The sequence below is a fragment of the Pituophis catenifer genome, unplaced genomic scaffold (genome assembly GCF_029215685.1).
Source record: "Pituophis catenifer annectens isolate HBS135680 unplaced genomic scaffold, rPitCat1.0.hap2 SCAF_8, whole genome shotgun sequence".
NCBI classification, from domain to species: Eukaryota; Metazoa; Chordata; class Lepidosauria; order Squamata; family Colubridae; genus Pituophis; species Pituophis catenifer.
This window is the reverse complement of record NW_027256888.1, coordinates 39,838,841-39,847,567: the sequence shown is the minus strand read 5'-3', so window position 1 is coordinate 39,847,567 and position 8,727 is coordinate 39,838,841. Positions and strand designations below refer to the sequence as shown.

The following is an 8,727-nucleotide window of genomic DNA, read 5'->3' as shown; positions in this document are numbered from 1 at the left end:
GCCTCAAAGAACATTATAATTATATGGCTCCAAATCTATTTCTGTTGCCAATAATTTGGAAGCACATCTTAGAACCAGAAAAGCTTTTGATATGAAGCCTCCTTTGATCTGCCTAAGACAAACTACAAGATCATTTCCCTTTTTGCTTTTTTGGACATCAGACCTGGATGAGGTCTTGAAAGGCTGGAAAGGGAAGATTTTTTTTCTTTATATTCAGAAGGAGCAGGGTATCTTTAACTTAAAGTTGCAATAATATGTCCATTTTATTCTGGATAATAAAATATTTTATTAAAATTGTGAAATAAAATAAAATATTGGCACATTAAAAAAACAAGCATTAGTCCTTAATTTATATTTTGAAAGAATTTTATTAAAATTAATAGCACATAATGATTTGGTGCTTTAAGGTTAATTCACTTGCATTAATTATAAAGTTACCTGATGTATTTGCAGTATATTAGTGGTTAACAAACTTTAATTATACTAGTAATTTTAATGACTCTTATACACTGATTTATATAATAAGATTTTTAGTTCTCTGATTTTTTTAGAAAAAACTTTAAATTTATGAATATAATTGATCAAATGGGATCTTCTAAAATGAGTTCATGATTAATTATAACTCTTGGTATTTTAAAAATAGAACATAATCATTTTTCAAGAAGAAATTCTGTTTTCATAGAATCAATTTTAGTAAAATTGTAATATCCATTACATTGTAAATTTATTAATTGTTCCCTTTAAAGTATAACAAAAAATATAAAATCCAAGAATCCCTAATAAACATTAGGGTCCAAGGCTTTGTAGAAACAAAATGTATATCAATCAGAAATAATTTTTCTAATAAATAATTTTTAAAATAAGAACATGAACAAATTTGAATGGGCAGACATAATTTGCCTATAATATTCTTTAAAATAATCTTAGTAATACCTGCTTTTTTACAATCATATGAACATTTGTTGGATTAGCAGTAGCCAAGAATCATTATACAAGTTTTTAGATATTAGAAACAGACATGATAAAACCAGTTGTTAACAAAATAATTTGTTTTCTCTAAATAACCCTTGAAATAAAAGTGGATTGAAATAATAGGTTATATATTATCCCATTAATAAAGTCTATATAAATCTGTCCATGAACACTTGATACTCCATGAATATTTCTTCATGAATACTTTACTTGAGGAACAAATGCAACCAGGTTGTTACAGTATATGAGCTTTTTATTAGCATCTGATTAACCTGCAGAAAATTGGAATAAATGAGCATGTTATCAGATTTAGTCTCTCTTTATATTCCTTGTTTCAATAATTCACAATTCTTACTTTATTCTATCCTGGTGAATTTTAAAATCTGACCATCAGAATATTTCTGTTGTCAAAACCTACTGTCTCTTGTGTAGCAGTAACTACTACCATATAACATTCATGTGGAGCCAACTTAATGAAGGAGAAATAAGGTTCACCATACAACTATTTAAGCAGAAGAGTTGTGTTGTTAGAAACTTCTGAAGTTAATCTGATGCTGCCATTGAGAGCATGTCACCAATTTAAAACGCGGGTATGCATTGATCCCTGCTCAGGTATTTTCATAGGCTACTCCCCAAAATAGTATATCGTTAGCTAAGGGATCTGTACTTTATTCCATGTAAAATTCTTCTATTTAAAATTATTTGTGTTGTGACATCTGCAAATTTGACTAAGTGACCAGAATTTCAATACTGTTATGATGCAGATTGGCTAGTGGTAACAAATGATGACAAAGAAATTTAAAAATACAAGAAGTGTCATTGCTGTGTAGAATGAAAATGAAAAAGAATTATCATTAATTATACAAAATCAAAATAGGAAAGAGATGAGGTCAGAGAAAGGCAACTACAAAAGTACCTTTCCCAGGTTCTCTTTAGGCCTGGGAGTAACTATACCGAGTCAGCACTCTGGTATATCCCTAAAGCTAATGTGAGATATCACTGAAGGAAATAATCCATCCCCTTTTCTCAGGATTTAGCTTGCTCACAAGATGTGGGGTTTTTTTTAAAAAAAAAAATAATTGTTAGGGATTTTGACAGTTATTCTAACACTAAGGCTTGTTTTAGATGATCTTAGAGTTTTCATGTTTCTCACTTTCATGTGAGAAACTTCCATGGTGTAAAACTACAGTCGGCTTTCAGCAATCACTGTCAAAGTCTTGCAAAATAAAAATGACTTGGCATGTCTCCATCCATTGCTCGGTAGATGGTGAATTGTGTGGTGAAATGCACCATTATAACATAATAGATGAAATTGGCCTTGGTAGCTATGCTGGACAGGAGACGAGTAAAATATAAGGGGAATCAGGCGGTAGAGTAGTAGAATTTTGTAACAAGAGCTGGTTAGCCCCTCTCAAAATCAGCTATGGATGTTGTTTTAAGTCAAGTATGCTGGATATCAAAGAAATAAATCTTCCTCTTCTTGTATATAATTAGAGACAATAAAAAAGAATCATGCTATGCATTAAGCCCAAAGTATGTAATTCCAGGAGAAGCAGATTCCAGATGAAAAGAGGAAAAAAAGGGGAGATTCATAATAATTTGACCCTAAGATGTAATTTTCATTTCAGAATTTTAAAAGTTTCATAGTCTGGAAGGAATTTTTTTTAAACCACTTTTTTTTTTTTTTAATTTGATTTATATGCCGCCCTTCTCCGAAGACTCAGGGCGGTTTACAATGTGCTCAGCAATAGCCTTCATTCTTTTGTATATTTATACAAAGTCAGCTTATTGCCCCCACAACTGGGTCCTCATTTCACCTACCTTAGAAAGGATGGAAGGCTGAGTCAACCTTGAGCCTTGGCGAGATTCGAACCCTGCAGTAATTGCAGGCAGCTGGTCTTAATAAGCTTAATAACAGGGTGCCTTAAACCCCTGTACTACCAAGGCTCTATACTGTCTTGTGTCTTGTGGGACAGAATTAATTAGTCATCTGAAGAAGTAAGTTTGAAACAGATCATTAGCTTATTGTGAGAGGCTACAATTTAGCAGATCCTGTGAAACTAGGAATTCAGTAACAAGATAAATACTGGCAAGTCAGAAAGAACAATAATCTTTAAAACAGCAGTCACAATCACAGACTGCAGCTGTGTGAACAAATCAGAGAGTGACTTGTTAGACAAATGATCGTCTTCTGCATGAATTATACTGAGACCATAAATGTGAAACAAAATATTTCCATAAAAATAAATCACATCAGTTATCTAAAACACATCATTTATCTAAAATACATCACTTACCTACAAAACTTTCTGATGGCATAAATTTATTTTAAGTTAAAAATAATTCAGAAATAAAGTGTTAACAATTGGCAAAAAAATGTAATTTGAATAAAGTCATGCTGGTATACAAGTAGCCCTCGACTTATAACCACAACTCAACCCAAAATTTATGTTGTTCAGTGAGAAATTTGTTAAGTGAGTTTTGCTCCATTTTATGACTTTTCTTGTTATGTTTGTTAAGTGATCACTGCAGTTGTTAAATTAGTCACACGGCTGTTAAGTGAATCTGGCTTCCCTATTGACTTTGCTTGTCAGAAGGTTGTAAAAGGGGATCACATGACCCGGGAACACTGCAACTGCAACATAAATGTGAGTTAGTTGCCAAGCATTCAAATGTAAATTGTAATCATGGGGATGCTGCAGTGATCTTAAGTGTAAAAAACTGTCATAAGTCATTTTTTTCAGTTTAAAGTTGTAACTTCGAACAGTCACTAAATGAACTGTTGTAAGTGAAGACTATCTGTGTATTTTGAATGCTATGTAGATCAGGGGTGGGCAACTGTGGCCCTTTTACAACCTGTGGACTTAAACTCCCAGAATTCCTGAGACAGCCAAGCTGATGTAGATGAATGAATAGCACAAAACTGCCCTATCTGAAAGTATCTAAAATAGGAATTAAAATAAGGTGTAAAGATGCTATCAAATTGCAGCTCAGAAAAGAGTTATTGCTTTTCTAATTCAGATTTAAATTCAATTTCCAGAAACCAATGGGAATTGTAGCTGGGTAAAAAGGGAGTACCACAGATCTTGAACAAAGAATTGTCCATAAGCCATGAAAATATAAATTTTTACCTTAGTTGTAATACATATATACCCGTAAGTTTCTACTATTTTGAACATCTCAATAATGCTGAAAGCAATGTAGTAACAAACACATTCATATTCATGAATAAGTAAAAATTTAGTGGGATTGTAAATATTTATTTGCCTGCAGTGAATCTCTCATCATTAAACAGTAACAGAATAAATATCTACCATATCTCTATCTACTTATTTGTCTACCTTTGCATCTGTCTGGGAATATCAGCAGCAACTTCCAAGTATTAGACAATGTGATTAAATTGCTTCTATTTTTATTCAAATGAACAAATTGATCCAAATTCCCAAAAGCTTTATGATAAAGTCCACATTTAGAATTAGATATAGGAGGGGGGGGAAGTCATCCTACATAATTTTTGTATACAAATTGACCAAATTCATATCCTTCATAGTTAAAAAGATGATTCTGAATATGTATATGATGAAAGGCTGCACATTTAAAAAATATCAAGACAATTTGTAATTTTCTTCCCTGCATGCAAAAAAACCCAGTTATGCTAAGGAACAATCTACACAAAAATATGAATATAAAAACCAAATACATATTGGAAAAAGAGCACATAAATGTATATTTGTGGCAAAAAGTACATGAAGGTATATTTTCATGTCAACTTTTCTTTTGTAAACCGATGTGAAGATGGGCTCAGATTAAAGCTGCAACTGAGAGAAAACTTAAAATGGATTTATTGTACTTCGGAATATGAATGCAAGACATTATTGCAGAATGTCTAATAACAGATGGGATGAGGCAAGGAAGAATGACTTTTTCATCTATGGACTGCAAATTCTTTTGCCAATTACCTGGAGTTTTGTAGCTTTCTTCATAAAACACACACACACATACACACATACACACACACGCACACTTAAGTCTTTCTTTTTAAAAAAAACTTAGCTATCACTTCACCCTGAGATAAAAAGAAACTTCTTTGAGATATATTAAACAAATCAATTATATATTAATGATTTGGATTTGGATCCAGAATCCTGTACTCAACTGAATCATTTAGAATGATTTAGCCCTCTTTCCAGAATGTCATATGTTTCCTAAGAGACACTCTTAAGTGAAATTATTCCAATGAATCAATATGATTTACCAAGTTTGGAAGTGAGTCAAGTATTATCCCTCATGTGCTACCTACATCTCTTGCTAGCTACCTGTCTATCAACTTAGCAGCTTCTAAAGTTAACATACAGATAAGCTGTATGGGTTTTACAGAATATTTTTTGTAAATCTCCTTTGCAAATAGGACATTTGTGTCCTACATTTTCTAGAATATTCTGCTCAATGCTGTATATTCTACTCACATATTTGCTAAGTTAATGCCCAAACCTGCTTTACACTGTACTTAAAACTGAAATCTACTATTAACAATGAACTTATGAAATCAAAAATTGTTCATCAAAAATAGGGACTTTTCTGATTCATCACCCATATCTCACAATTCTGGACTCTTAAACTGGACAACAGGAATCAGAGAAACAAGAGACAAAGTCCTTCTCATAATTGTAAAAATTGCCCGCCTTTATACAACTGTCTCAAGTACCTCAAATCAAAGCAGATTTCATTTCATTTCATATTTATAAGGGTGTGCATAGGTTATCAGCAGACAGATATATGAAAGGCAAAAGTAAACTTGATATCAAAAGTCTAAAGATAAGGGAGGGGCATTCAAGGACATATCAAGAATATAAAAATATAAACAGAATTAAGAAAGAAAATAAAGGGAAAGAAAATTTCATACAGGGTAGTTTTTAATTATATATTGTTGGAGAGGAAGAAGTAATGATGTGGAACAATAAGAAAAAGTTATGATTGGCTGGCATTGAATAACAACATTCTAGACCACAATGTTTATTTCATATTCCACCAAATCGTTCTATCTGATTTAACAAGCAATCCAAATGAAAAATATTAATACAAGCAGCTCAGTTGAGTAATCACAATGACAAATCTTAACTATATAATATAAATTGCTAGTATGTCCCTTAAAAGTATCAATTACATCAAAAGATAAATCTCTGAATCAGAATATATTATATAGTAAATATATGAGTTATTCATCTGGGAGTATTCTCTATGTACCTTTTTGTATAACTTTGTGTCATTAGAGAACTGTTGTGTAATTGGACCAGAATTTCCATTGCTAAGCAATATGGTCATAAAACACAACATCACATGACAATGCCATGGCAATTCTGGTAGTCTCCAGTTACCATTGTTAAGCAAATCACCATGGGTCCCTAAGCAAAGATTTCCCATGAATACAACTTCTAATTTCCTGCTGGTTTCTCCATTGACTTTGGTTATGAGAAGCTGGCAGGAAATCAAGAACTCTGAGAACTGGTTAGAAATATCACTCATTCACTGCCATCGCAGGTTGAAACAATCACTGAATAAGTGACCATCAACCAAGGGCCAACCTGTAATGTTGTTGCTAGTAATACTAGTCCTTTCAGGCTCTGGGGGGGGGGATATAAAATGGGTGAAAGTGAATACAGAAAGAATAGATTCACACATTTAAAAACATTCATGATGTTGAAATTTTCAAATTGTGTTCCCCAGCTTTCTTGCTAAATTGAAAGAAATCTAACCTAAATCTGGAGAACGTCAGCCAATTAATGTCAGAGATGCCAGATTAAACTGCCCAATGATATAATTTAACAGATGAAAACTTCCTCTGTTCCAAAGTCAACATTACCTGCAGAAGAAGAAAAGTAGCCAGAAAACAGCCTTCTCCTTCCTTCCTTCCTTCCTTCCTTCCTTCCTTCCTTCCTTCCTTCCTTCCTTCCTTCCTTCCTTCCCTCCCTCCCTCCTTCCCTCCTTCCCTCCTTCCTTCCTTCCCTCCTCCTTCCTTCCTTCCTTCCCTTCTCCCTCCCTCCCTTCTTCCTTCCTTCTCTCCTCCCTCCCTCCCTTCTTCCTTCCTTCTCTCCTCCCTCCCTCCCTTCTTCCTCCCTCCCTCCCTCCCACCCTTCCTTCCTCCCTCCCTCCCTCCCTTCTTGAATTTATATATTTATCCATTCATTTATTCATTCTACTGCAGCAGAAATTCTCATAATTATTTTTCTTCCATTCAATCCTGTCCAATTCTTGGTGACTGCCTGGATAAATCCCTGCAGTTTTCTTGGCACATTTTTCAGAAATGGTTTGCCATTGCCTCCTTCTTTGGCCTGAAATAAAGTGATTGGCCAAGATCACCAAACTGGCTGTGTGCCCAAGGCAGGGCTAGAACTTATAGACTCTGGGTTCTACCTTGTGGCATTAATCACTTCAGCAAACTGTCTTCCTTTTATAACATTAATCATAGTCTAATATGGTTCCATCGCTGACTATTGGGGGCGAGATCTTGGCCCCCTCAGAGAGGGCTCGCAACTTGGGTGTTCTCCTGGATACATGGCTATCTTTCGAAGAGCATATGATGATTGTGGCCAGGGGAGCTTTTTATCAGGTTCACCTGATACGCCAGTTGCGTCCCTTTCTGGACCGGGATGCCCTGCGCACGGTCACTCATGCCATCATCATGGTCCGTCTATATGGGCTCCCCTTGAAGAGCACTCGGAGGCTCTAACTGGTCCAGAATGTGGCCGCGCGGGTGATTATGGGGGTGACATGGCGCACCCATGTAACACCTCTCCTGCGTGAACTGCACTGGCTCCCGGTGGTTTTCCGGGTGTGATTCAAGGTATTGGTTACCACCTTTAAAGCGCTTCATGGTTTAGGACCGGAGTATATACGAGATCACCTTCTGCCACCAATAGCCTCCCACCGGCCAATACACTCCCACAGGGGGAGGCTCCTCAGGGTGCCATCGGCCAAACAATGTTGACTGGTGATATCCAGGGTGAGAGCCTTCTCTGTGGGGGCACCAGCCCGCTGGAATGAACTGCCCCTAGAGGTCCGTATGATTCCCGACCTATGTACCTTTTGCCGCGCCCTGAAGACTCTTTTATTCCAACAAGCCGGGCTGGCCTAATAGGGATTTTTAAATTGGATGTTTGTTAGTTTTTAAATTTTGTGGGACAAATTTTATATATTTGTTTTTAAATTGTTCTTAAATTTTTTGGTTTATATGTGTTTTAATATGGCTGTGCACTGCCCTGAGTCCTTTGGGAGAAGGGCGGTATAGAAGTTCAATAAATAATAATAATAATAATTAATATGGTAAGAGACAAATTGGTTGTTCTAAACTTTTGTGAGTTCAAAAATGAAAGTAGTCCTAGTCAGTGGTGCATTAACCATTAAGCAGACTAAGCACGTAGGGCACCAGGCCCAAAGGGGGAACCACAAAGTTGAGAAAGGAAAAAAAATGAAGTTTTGTCTTTCAAGTCAAGACAATTGGAACTTCGATACATTAAACTTGTGAAATATTAAAATGGATGTTGTATTGCATTTTTGTAGAACTTTTATATAGCTTAAGCTTGGTTTCTTTTGTACAGTATGTACAAACGAGTGGGCACCAAGATTTGTGGGCACCAAGAGCCTTAATCCGCCACTGTTCCTTGCAGTACCTTTTTTATGCAGGGATTCTCCTCTCATTAGTAAATGTACTACAATAAGGGGGGAGGGAATATAATAAAGATAAGAGAACTCTGTTCT

At 35.3% G+C, this 8,727-nt stretch overlaps 1 protein-coding gene across 1 annotated transcript in view; it reads left to right on the top strand.

Moving 5' to 3' along the window:
• The first annotated feature begins 8,310 nt into the window (after nucleotides 1-8,310).
• The window catches only part of LOC139320275 (melatonin receptor type 1A-like), a 2,942-nt gene continuing 2,525 nt past the window's right edge, over nucleotides 8,311-8,727 (top strand). Inside the window, exon 1 of the mRNA XM_070948515.1 lies at nucleotides 8,311-8,350. The gene's annotated coding sequence lies outside the window, so the exon portion shown is untranslated. The remainder of the gene's footprint in view (nucleotides 8,351-8,727) is intronic.